The sequence below is a fragment of the Notamacropus eugenii genome, chromosome 4, assembly GCF_028372415.1.
Source record: "Notamacropus eugenii isolate mMacEug1 chromosome 4, mMacEug1.pri_v2, whole genome shotgun sequence".
Classification (NCBI taxonomy): Eukaryota; Metazoa; Chordata; class Mammalia; order Diprotodontia; family Macropodidae; genus Notamacropus; species Notamacropus eugenii.
The window spans coordinates 81,432,834-81,445,605 of NC_092875.1; the positions used below are offsets into that span (position 1 = coordinate 81,432,834).

The window sequence follows — 12,772 nt, forward strand, 5'->3', positions numbered from 1 at the left end:
AGCCTAGACATTATCTTTCATGAAATTAGCAAGGAAAACTGTCCTGATACTCTAGAACCAGAGGCTAAAATAAATGTTGAAAGAATCCACTGATCACCTCCTGAAAGAGATAGAAAAAGGGAAACTCTGAGGAATATTGGGGCCAAATTTCAGAGTTCCCAGGTCAAGGAGAAAATATTGCAAGCAGCTAGAAAGACACAATTCAAGTATTGTGGAAATACAATCTGGATAACCCAGGATCTGGCAGCTTCTACATTAAGAGACAGAAGGTGTTGGAGTAGGACGTTCCATCAGTCAAAGGAACTGGGATTGAAGCCAAGAATCACCTACTCAGCAAAACTGAGTATAATACTTCAGGGGAAAAAATGGTCATTCAATGATATAGAGGACTTTCAAGCATTCTTGATGAAAACACCAGAGCTGAAAAGAAAATTTGACTTTCAAACACAAGAATGAAGAGAAATATTAAAAGGTAAACAGGAATGTAAAATCATAAAGGACTTTCTAAAGCTGAACTGTTTACATTCCTACATGGAAAGATAATATTTGTAACTCTTGAGACTTTTCTCAGTATTTGGGTAGTTGGAGGGATTATACACACACACACACACACACACACAGAGACACACATATAAACACAAAACACAGGTTGAGTTGAATCAGAAGGAATGATATGCATAAAAAATAAAATTAAGGGGTGAGAGAGGAATATATTGGGAAGACAGAGGGAGAAATGGAATGGGGCAAATTATCGCTTATAAAAGAAATAAAAAAAATCTTTTTCAATGGAGGAGAAAAGGGAGGAGGTGAGAGGGGAAAAGTGAAGCTTAATCTCTTCACATGTGACTTATGGAGGGAATAACATGCTCTCTCAATTTGGTATGAAAATCTGTGTTACACTACAGGAAAGCAGGGGAGAAGTGGACAAGTGGGGTGGGGGGGATGATAGAAGGGAGGGCAAATGAGAGAAGAGAGTAATTAGAAGTAAACACTTTTGGTAAGGGAGAAGGCCAAATGAGAGAATAGAAGAAATGGGGGACAGGGTAAGATGGAGGGAAATATAGTTAGTCTTACACAGCATGACTATTATGGAAGTCTTTTGCAAAGTGACACATATATAGCCTGTATTGAATTGTTTGCCTTCTCAGTGGGGATGGGTGGGGAGGGAGGAAGGGAGAGAAGTTGAAATTCAAAGTATTAGGAATGAATGTTGAGAATTGTTATTGTGTATTTCTGGGAAATAAGACATACAGGTGATGGAATGTAGATATCTATCTTGCCCTACAAGATAAGACAGAAGATGGGGATAAGGGAAAGGTGGGGTGTGATAGAAGGGAGGGCACATTGAGGGAAGAGGTATGCAAGGTGTTATGGGGTGGAGGGAGGGGAGAGATGGGGAGAAAAATTGGAACTCATAATTTTGTGGAAATGAATGTCGAAATATAAAAATAAATAAACAAAACCATAAAAAAAAGAATTTGGATGCTATACCACTTGGTGCATATATGTTTAATAATGATACTATTTCGTTGTCTATGGTGACTTCTAGCAGCATATAGTTTCCTTCCTTATTGATTAGATCTATTTTTGCCTTTGCTTTGTCTGAGAGTAGGATTGTGACCCCTGCTTTTTTACATCAGCTGAAGCATAATATTTTCTGCTCCAATCTTTTCCCTTTTCCCTTTGTGTATCCCCCTGTTTCAAATGTGTTTCTTGTAAACAACATATTGTAGGATTATGGTTTTTAATCCATTCTGCTATCTACCTCCATTTTATGGAAGACTTCATCCCATTCCCATTCACAGTTATGATTCCTATTTGTGTTTTTCTCTCCATCTTATGCCTGTTCCCCCATTTATGCTTTATTCCTCCCTTCTCCCTTCCCCTCCCCAAAAGAGCTTTGCTTTGACCACTGCCTCCCTCAATCTTCTTTCCCTTCTATCAGTCCCCCCTCCCTTTTATTTCCCTTTCCCTTACCAGGTCTTCCTTCCCTTTTAACTCCCCCCCCTCATTTTCTTTCCCCCTTCTCCTTCTACTGCCTGTAGGGTAAGTTAAATTTCTATAGTTAACCAACTGTGTTGTTCCCTCCTTGAACCAAATCAGGTAAGAATAAAGCTCAAACAATGCTCATCTCCCTCCTCTCTTTCCCTCAACTATAATTAGTTTTTGTGCCTCTTCCTGTGATGTAATTAACTTTTTCTGCCTCCTCCTTTACTCTTCTCCCATTATAGTCCCTTTGCACGCATTAATTATGTTTTATATCATCACATCAGCTAATTTATACCCACTCCCTCCATCTATGTATATCCCTTTTAAATGTCATAATAAATATACAATTCCCAAGATTAACAAGTATCTTTCTCCCATATAGGGATGTAAATAGTTTGCCCACATTGAACAAGAAGTTTCTTTTACCTGTGTTTGCCTTTTTATGCCTCTCTTGAGTTTTGTATTTGAAGATCAAATTTTCTACTGAGCTCTGACCTTTTCATCAGCAAGGTCTGGAAATCCCTTATTTCATTGAATGCCTGTCTCCTTGCTTGAAAGATTATGCTCAGTTTTGCTACATAATTGAGCCTTGCTAGTAGTCTAAGCTCCTTTGTCTTACAGAATTATTATATTTCAGTCCCTCCAAACTTTTTTTAAAAAATTTATTTATTTAAGTTTTCAACATGCATTTCCACAAAATTTTGGGTTCCAAATTTTCTCCCCATTTTTCCCCTCCCCCACCCCAAAACGCCAAGCATTTTAATTACCCCTTTCACCACTCTGTCCTCCTTTCTAATAGCCCTCCCTTCCCTTATTCCCATCTTCTCTTTTGTCCTAAAGGGCAAGACAACTTTCTATACCCCATTATCTGTGTTTCTCATTTCTCACTTGTATGCAAGAACAATACTCAACATTTGTTCCTAAAACTTTGAGTTCCAACTTCTCTTCCTCTCTCCTTCCCCATCCACTCCCTTTGGGTAGGTAAGCAATTCAATATAGGCCATATCTGTGTAGTTTTGCAAATGACTTCCATAATAGTCGTGTTGTGTAAGACTAACTATATTTCCCTCCATCATATCCTGCCCCCCCCCCCCATTGCTTCTATTCTCTCTTTTGGTCCTATCCTTCCCCAAGAATGTTGACTTCTAACTTCTTCCTCCTCCCACTGCCCTCCCTTCCATCATCCCCCCCACTCTACTTATCCCATTCTCCCCCACTTTCCTGTACTGTAAGATAGGTTTTCATTCCAAAATGAGTGTGCATTTTATTCCTTCCTTTTGGTCCAATGTGAAGAGAGTAAGCTTCATGTTTTTCTCTCCCCTCCCCTCTTTTTCCCTCCACTGAAAAGTCTTTTACTTGCTTCTTTTATGAGAGATAATTTGCCCCATTCAATTTCTCCCTTTCTCCTCCCAATATATTTCTCTCTCACCACTTAATTTCATTTTTTAAAGATATGATCCCATCCTATTCAATTCACCCTGTGCTCTGTGTGTGTGTGTGTTTGTGTGTGTGTGTGTGTAATCTCACCAACCACCCAGATATTGAAAAAACTTTCAAGAGTTACAAATATTGTCTTTCCATGTAGGAATCTAAATAGTTCAACTTTACTAAGTCCCTTATGATTTCTCTTTGCTGTCTGCCTTTTCATGCTTCTCTTCATTCTTGTGTTTGAAGGTCAAATCTTATTTTCAGCTCTGGTCTTTTCATCAAGAATGCTTGAAAGTCCTAGATTTCATTGAAAGATGATGTTTGCCCCTGAAGTATTATACTCAGTTTTGCTGGGTAGGTGATTCTTGGTTTTAGTCCTAGTTCCTTTGACTTCTGGAATATCCTATTCCATGCCCTTCAATCCCCTAATGTAGAAGCTACTAGATCTTGTGTTATCCTGATTGTATTTCCACTATACTGGAATTGTTTCTTTCTAGCTGCTTGCAATATTTTCCCTTGTTCTGGGAACTCTGGAATTTGGCCACAATGTTCCTAAGAGTTTCCCTTTTTCTATCTCTTTCAGAAGGTGATTGATGGAGTCTTTCAGTATTTATTTTGCCCCCTGGTTCTAGAATATCTGGGCAGTTTTCCATGACAATTTCATGAAAGATGATGTCAAAGCTCTTTTTTTGATTATGGCTTTCAGGTAGTCCCATAATTTTTAAATTGTCCCTCCTGGATATATTTTCCAGGTCAGTTGTTTTTCCAATGACATATTTCACATTATCTTCCATTTCTTCATTCCTTTGGTTTTGTTTTGTGATTTCTTGGTTTCTCATAAAGCCATTAGCCTCCACGTGTTTCATTCTCTTTTTAAAGAACTATTTTCTTCAGTGAGCTTTTGAACCTCCTTTTCCATTTGAATAATTCTGCTTTTTAAAGTCTTCTTCTCCTCATTGGCTTTTTGAACCTCTTTTGTCAATTGAGTTAGCCTATTTTTCAAGGTGTTATTTTCTTCAGCACTTTTTTGGGTCTCCTTCAGTAAGGTGTTGATTTGTTTTTCATGCTTTTCTTGCATCTCTCTCATTTCTCTTCCCAGTTTTTCCTCCACCTCTCTTACTTGATTTTCAAAATACTTTTTGACCTTTTCCATGGCTTCAGACCATTGAATATTTATTTTGGATGTTTGGAATACAGAATCCTTGACTTTTACATCTTTCCCTGATGGTAAGCATTGTTCTTCCTCTTCAGAAAGGATGGGAGAAGATATCTTCACCATGAAAGCAACCTTCTATACTCTTATTTTTTGCCCATTTTGGGGCATTTTCCCAACCACTTACTTGACTTTTGGTTCCTTTGTCAAGAGTAGGCTATTCTCTGGGAATCTGTAAGATCTCAGTTCCTTCTAGTTGGCAAAATCAAGCATGTACACTGGTCTGGGAGCAGGTAAAGATCTTTGTGCCCAGAATCTTAGCAGTTTCCTCTCCACAGCTACGTGGCCTCCAGTTCCACTGTTATTCAGTGTGAGATAAAGATCAGCTCCCTCAGGGCCTCTACACAGGGCTGAGGCAATATTCAGCCCCTTAGTGCCCTCAGCGCTTTTATGATCCAACAGTGGATGCAGGCTGCTGTAGGAGCTGTGGTGGGTACTGTTGCCGCCTGCCTGACGTGGCCTCTGCGGGTGCTGTCTAGGAGCGGAGCTATGGGAAGGCCCTTCTCTCTTCCTGAAAAAAACCCATCACTGATCTTTGGCGCCTATGGGTTGAGGGATCTGCGGACCTGCTGCTGCTGGGACTGGAGATTCTTCCCCTGAGGTGTCCTCCTCCCTGAGCTGCACTGTGCCCCACCACACCAGTGTGGCCATGGCTGGGCTGGGCTCCTCTCTGCGTGTTGTAAAACTGACATTTCCCATGGGTCTTTCAGGTCACCCTGGGCTGGAAATCTCCTCCACTCTGTTGTTCTCCACTTCTGCTGCTCCAAAATTTGTTGAGAGTTCCTCTCTATAGGTATTTTATGGACTGTGTGGAGAGAGCCTCCATATGTGTGTCTTTCTAGTCTGTCATCTTGTCTCCACCTCCCCACCCCCCAGTCTTTTAATGTAGAAGTTTTAAGATCCTGTGTGATCCTGACTGTTGTTCCTTGATATTTGAATTGTTTCTTTCTGGCTGTTTGCAGTATTTTCTCCTTAACTTGATAGTTCTGGCATTTTCTGTTTGGGATCTCTTTTAGAAGGTGATCAGTGGAATCTTTCAATGACTATTTTCCCCTCTCGATCTAGGATCTCAGGGCAGTTTTCCATGATGATTTCTTGGTAGATATTTTCCAGGCTTTTTTTTTCATCATGGACTTCTGGTAGACCAATAATTCGTAGATTTTTCTCTCCTGGATACATTTTCCAGGTCAGTTGCTTTTCCAATGAGATATTTTACATTTTCTTATATTTTTTTCATTCTTTAGACTTTGTTTGACTGATTCTTGGTATCTCACAGAGTCATTAACTTCCACTTGCCCAATTCTAATTTTTAATAAATTGTTTTCTTCAGTTAGCTTTTGTACTTACTTTTCCATTTGTCCAGTTTTCCTAGTTAGGTTTTAAGCCTCCTTATCCATTTGGCCAATTTTACTTTTTAGGGAACTGATCTTTTCATTGAATTCTTTTTTCATTTTGTCAATTTTGTCAATCATTTTGTCAGTCTTTGGTCAATTTTTCTCCAACCTCTGTATTTTGGCGTTTAAAAATCCTTCTTGAGCTCTTCCAAGAATGCTGTTTGGGTATGAGATTAGTTCATATTCCCTTTTGAAGTTTCAAGTATGGGTATATTGTCAGTGCTGTCCTCTTCTGCATTCATATTTTGGTCTTCTCTGTTCCCATTGTAAAATTCTATGGTCTTTGCTTTTCTGATTTGCTTGTTGCCCATGGTAATTCCCTTTTCCTCAGTGTTGGTGCTTACAGGCTTCACCCTCCTTGGAGCTCAGAATCTCCTGTTTTTATGCTGACTTCATACTTGCTGGAATGCCTCTGATCCTGTACTAGTCCCCTTCAGCCAAAGCAAAATATACTCTTCTCATTGATCTCCCCAGCCTTCCAAGCTGAGAGACTGCTATGCTCCTTCTTCCAATTCCCTGGGGAAATATTCTCTGGGTTTTTCAGGGACAACAAGGGTAGGATGAGAACATTTACATTTACTCTGACATCTTGGCTCCCAGATATTCAGGTCAGTGACATTCAAACACCTAATCTGTTGGCTGATAGTCTCAGGAGTGGCTTCTGTTGTCACTAGGGGATCTGGATTTCTCTCTCACTTAGTTCTGCTAGACTCCTGTCCTGTGCTGATATGTTTGAGAGTTTGCATTGCTGCCTCTGCTTGAGTCCACCTGGGGCCATTTATATTGCCCTTTGCTATGGCAGTCTGCCCCAGTGCAGCTTATGCACTCTGTGCTCCCCCAACCCCATGTAAAAAAGATGCTTCCCATTGACCTTCTGGGCTGTCCTGAGTGGGAAATCTGCCAAACTCTGTCTTCTAGTGAATTCTACCACTACAAAATTTGTTCATATTCACTTTTTAAAGGTATGTGAAGGAATTTACGGTAGAGCTCAGGTTCATCCCCTCTTTCCCTCCCCCATCTTGGCCCACCTTTCCATCCCTGTCTTTGAAAGGGAAAAAGGGATTCTTGAGGTCAGAACTGTCCAGAGATTGGAGTAAGAACAGAATGAGTACAGGGAGTTGACTCCCAGTGAGTATTTCATGAGGACTGTCCTTTAATATTGTCCAAATGCCCTCCCCCCATCCCTGCCCCAGGTCAACATTACCTGGGCAACCGTGTGAGGCCCAGAAATAGCAAATACAAACACCCAATTCTATCGAAAAAGTCACTGTCAGGACCCCAATCCGGTGCCACCAAAAGCCACGTTCCTGAAGAATTTCTGAAAGAGGATGAGAAGAGTCAAGGGCATAACCACTCAGACTGTCCCCTAACTTCTGAACTATCAACTCTGACTGAAGGGCTCAGGAGCTGCCAAAGAATAGGAGTACTAGTTTTCTCCAGCTAAATCTGGCTCATAGAAGATGACCACTGATACAACACTCTTGCTTAATAGAAAAGGTACTGAAATGGAGAGATATGAATCTCTTGTAGTCCCCAAAGACAGGTTATTACCACTTCTTTGAATCCATATTTTCTCACACAGAGAACATTCCAGAAGAGGATAGAGGCCACCAGCCGCAGGAATAGAAGATGTAAGTTGTAGGATCTAGGTACTTAGAGATAGTTCCTTAGCTCCAATCATAGACCCCTGAGGAAAGAGGAGTTCTGAGAATGAGATATGTCTTGTACTCCTGTAACTTTTCTGTCTATTATCTTGTGAGCAAAGCACCACAGAAAATCCTAAAGGGTGTTTATTATAGGTGTTACTGGTGCTCTTGTAGGGTTAATGTGTTAGGAGAGGGGTGGATGCACCAAGTGCTCATATCCCTACACCTTCCCTGCTGAAATTGTCCCATAGGGTTCAAGAGAAATTCCTTGCCATGACTTTCATTCATACTTACCTTTTGTGTTGAGAAGTAAAAGGGTAGCAAATAAAGATAACATTATCCACAAGCCAGTGATGTTCCTTATCATATTTGACAACTGGGGATCCATTGGAATGGTCTCTTCCTCACCTGAAACATAACATGCCAACTCAGGAGAATCTGACCTGCATATTCTGTCCCGGCACAGGAATAGACATTCCATATTAGTCTTTGGGAAGCTTCTCCCCTTCTTCAAGTAGAAGAAGGTCAATTAAAGGGACATCCTTCCTGTGGAGAGGGGCATCTTTGACCCTGCTTAGGGAGGAGGATGAAAATCTGGCTGAGCATAGGAAGAACAGGGGCCATGGCCATACACTCCAGGCTACCAACCACTAACCCCATCCCTGGCTCTTTCTATCTCCTGATGCTCCCTCTTCCATTCCTTGCACTCATTCCTCAACCATAGTTACCTCCGTTCAAATTCCAGAAACTGTCTACCAACCTCGGGACAGAGCATATCTATTGTGAACAAAGTTAGACTATACAAAAGGGTCTATAAGGAATATATTAGTGTGGTAGGTGTGAAGAGTTGCTACTTTGTACATTGTGGGGATTCAACCAGTTAGTCAATAAACATTTATTCAGTGCCTACTATGTGCCAGGCATTGTGTTAAGTGCAGGGGAAAGAAAAAAGGCTAAAAGACAATCTCTGCTCTCAAGGAGATCAGTCTAATTGGGAGACAATTTCAAAAGAGTAATGTACAAATATGCCTATTTTGAAAACAAAGCGTAAATAGTCTTTCTTTCCTCCCTCCTTCTCTTTCCCACTCCTTTCCTTCCTCCCTTCCTTTCTTTCTTCTCCCCTTCCTTCCTTCTTTTCTTTCCTCCTTTCTCCCCTTCCCTCCATCTCTTTTTCTCCCTTCCTTCCATCCTCCCTTCCTCCATCCCTCACTGCTTTCCTCCCATTATTGTTCCCTTTCTCTATCCTTCCCTTCCTCCCTCTCTTCCTTTCTTCTTGCTCCTTCCCTTCTCCTTCCCTTCCTCTCCTTCTTTCTTCATGCATCCATTCCTTTCCTCGTGCTTAGCCCAGTGGTTGATACAAAGAAGGTGCTTAATAAACTTTTGTTGAATTGAATTGTTCTCACTTGATCCTCAGCAATAATCCTGTATGGTGTGTACTATTATTAACACTAATTTACATAAGAGCAAAACTGAGGTTAAGGGACTGGGCCAGGGTCACACAGAGAGTAAGTGTCTGAGGCAAAAAGTGAACTTTCTGACTCCAACTCCAAGCTGCACCACCCAACTCCTTTTGAACCATGATGTTCTCAAGGTCTCACTTCCTTAACTGTGTTCTATGGCACCTCATGAGAAGATCAAAATGCTAATGTGGATACCAGTGACAATTTTCCTCTTAATTTATTAGCCACTAAAATCATACATGTGTCAAAAAAATGCAATTGTTTCCCACAAGAAAATAATATCAGTCACTTCCCACATCAAAATCACATCAATTACATAACCTTTGTAACTGCCAAATTTAGTTTGAATCTCCCACTGTGCTTCTGTAATCCCATGGCATGTTCCATGGCCCATTCTGATTAACATTATGAGTTCTGTCAATGTATTTGAAAACCCAAAACATTCCTTAGTCAAGTTAACTTGGGAACTTCTAGTCTTTGGAACTTCTTCCTTTCTATCAATATAATAATTGTGGTGGTGGTTGTGGTGATGGTGGTGTGTGTGCGTGTGCGTGTGTGTGTATGTATGTGTGTACATGTGAGTGTGTACATGTGCACATGTGTGAGTGTGCATGCGTGTGTATATGTGTGTGTACATGTGTGTGCATGTGTGGGTGTGTACGTGTGTGTGTGCACATGTGTGTATGTATACGTGTGTGCTAGGTCACTAGAAGCTGCCAAAATGATACTAGTTTTACACCCCTCCCTTGATACTTTCTTCTTTCTTCCTTGGTTTCCCATTTTTCTATCTCTCCCTCCCAATCTTCCCACTTCCTTTCTTTTTCTCTTTCTGTTGAAACCTAAAAATTGGCATTGGAACCTAGCACAATAGGGAGAAAGAAATAGAATTAGAATTTCTCCTCTGCATAAGAAGGAAGCGTCAGGTGGAGAAGAGGAATAAGACAAATCTACATCTTATCTAGAACACACACTTCCAATGTGTTTTCTCCCAGATCTACTTAGGAGTTTTCTAGACTTCAGACCAGAGCTATAAATTCTTTTTCCACACTGGTTTAACCCCTTGGATTTGGTTACTCTTGAAACTGTGATGCAGTAGGCTGTTTATACTCTCTCAGGGTAGAAAAACACCCTTTTTTCTCCTCTGATGGGACAGATGGGCCTAATCAGGAGTGACCACATGCTATCAGGAGACAGGATTCAAAGTCTTGTCTCAACAGAAATCAGAACAGATTTGTTCCCTCATTCTCACGTAATGCATAAAAAGTTTGAGAGACATAAATTCTGGGTTATTAGTAATTTTATTAATTATGTCTAGCAAATAACTAAGAAAATGAAGGTCATTTGGCCATCTCTCTTAAACCAAAGATGGATCATGACATCCTATTGATGCTTATGTGGCCTTGCGAAGGTGGGTGTTCTCCACAGATGGCAAACAACTCTGATTAGTTAATTAACAATTAATTAGAAGAATCAATATTATGATGAAAAGGGACCTATTCTAATGAGGGGCTAGGGGAATATGACTTTGATTATATCACTCTTACTCTCAGGCCACCCTCATCCCCCAGCCATCTAAACCGAGGAACTACTCTCCCCCACCCAAGCCTAGCAGAACAAAATGGGGTTCCCCTGTTGGGTGGGGTCTGAACAGGATTGAAGAGAATGTTATAGTCAATCTCATTATCAGCCCTATTCTTCAATGGCTGATTTGACCTAGTAGAGGATGAAGAAATAGGAAGGGAAAACATCCTAGATTTCCCCATAGTAATTGGTTATGAGTGAAATAAGGATATTGTGAAGACTTCTCATAATAAAATATGGGGAATATTATATTTTCTAAATAAAATTTATTTTCCATAAGGCCTGTCTCTCTGGATGCCTGATTTCCAGGAATCCAGGGTTTGTGGACAGTTAGGGCCCTTCCCTAACTTCCCTCCCTTCTGTCTCTGATAGTGCTACGTGAACAGTGGTATTTTACCAAATAAGGACATAATGGACTGTAGCTGGAATTTCTTGGAAGTTAATCAAATCTTTCTTTGTTCATTATAATATGGCCACATCATACAAGTTGCCTCTTCACCCCCTCCCCTCGTTTTTACTTTAGTTGTAGAATAACCACATCAACAATTAGTTAGGTATTAGATAAGGAAGTGTGTTTGGATAGGTGGATCCTGGTTACCTGATTTCTGGGGTCTTGTCTAGTTTTTTGCACTTAGACTGTAAACCCGCCTGCCAGCCAATGGAGAGGTGGGATAGTAGGGGTCAGGACTCTCTGTATTAGGGTATATGATGGTGCTTTGTTCTGTGTAAGCTGCCTCCTTCCACTAGTCCCATCCTGGTGGAGGGACACCCCTTTCTTGTGAGAACTGAGTAAAACACTTTCTGTTCTTACCTCGAGAAGCCTCTTTATTATTTTATAAAGTTTTGGGTAAGGGTCTCATAACCCACAAAGTCTTTAATACAAGAGAGCAATAATAATTTCTCTCACTTGGTTCATAAATTAGCAGAATCATAGTCCTTGTAAGCCTTCTAGATTGTAAGGACTCTAGAGAATATCTTCTCCGATTGTTGGAAGTCTTAGAAGCAGCAAAAACAGTGGCTTCATATGGGCTAGTGAAGACATGAAGAGAGAAGGAAGAGGCAGAGTGGTTACTGGGAAGGTTGTTAATGATAACCATTTAAAATCATCTGAACCTCAAAAAGGACCAGAGCTTGAATTAATCAACCACAAGAAAAAGCTTTCAGTCTAACAGATGCTTCCTTGTTTGTTCTCTGAGTGTACTCAGAGAATACCTCTTCCTATGTCAACAAGGTCAGATGGGGGTGACTGAAGAGCATTTTTTCTTTCTATGGCCTTTAAGGATGAGACACTTAACCTAAGACATTATCTTAAATAATGAAATTTTTTCCTATCTTAATATTTTATGGACACATACTATTTTATGGCATGTTAATGGTAAAGAAAGCAAATATCCTGGGTCATAATTTCAATTGACACTTTGTGAATTATTTTATCTTAATGTATTTACCACCTATTCAGTTAATAAAATTCCTTTGTCATATTATGGTTAAACACATATGGAGGTCATAAATTCAAGGGACATAGAGACCCTGAGTTGGGATTGTTCCAAAATGTATTTAAGCCTTTTCGTTCCTCTTGTCAGGCAGTCAAACTTGATCTGGCTGTATACATATATGTATTCTGCTAGCTTGAAGGGAATAAATAATACATGTGTGTACCATCTAGCCTGTTTGCCTCTTTTAACCAAATTTTCAGGTCAATATTAGGTAATAAGTAATTGAAAGACTTGAAAGATTATGGGAAGGAAAAAGAACAGAATCTCTCAGGTTCAGGGATTCTCCTACTCTGTTGTTAATTAGGCCCTGAGAAACAAACCAACAAAAAAGTAATGATATATCTGGACCCTCTCTGAGTAAGAGGGCAGTGTTAGAGATCTCACCGGGGATGTAGTTTAAAACTTCTCTGAGAATTCTGGAATTTGGAGTTTTGCTCATTTTCTCATCCAGGGAAATATTGGGAATTAGCAGATGAGAATGATGCAACAACAGAGATGGCTTGAATGAGTCTTTTAGGAGTTTCAGGAAGGAGATAGAGAAGTAGACACTGATTCTGGTAGAGGG

General features: G+C 40.3%; 1 long non-coding RNA gene across 1 annotated transcript in view; it reads right to left on the bottom strand.

The window, feature by feature from the left end:
• Positions 1 to 7,964: 7,964 nt before the first annotated feature.
• LOC140500191 (uncharacterized) overlaps positions 7,965 to 12,772 on the bottom strand; it is a 152,726-nt gene continuing 147,918 nt past the window's right edge. Inside the window, exon 3 of the long non-coding RNA XR_011965633.1 lies at positions 7,965 to 8,078. This is a non-coding gene — a long non-coding RNA (uncharacterized lncRNA). The remainder of the gene's footprint in view (positions 8,079 to 12,772) is intronic.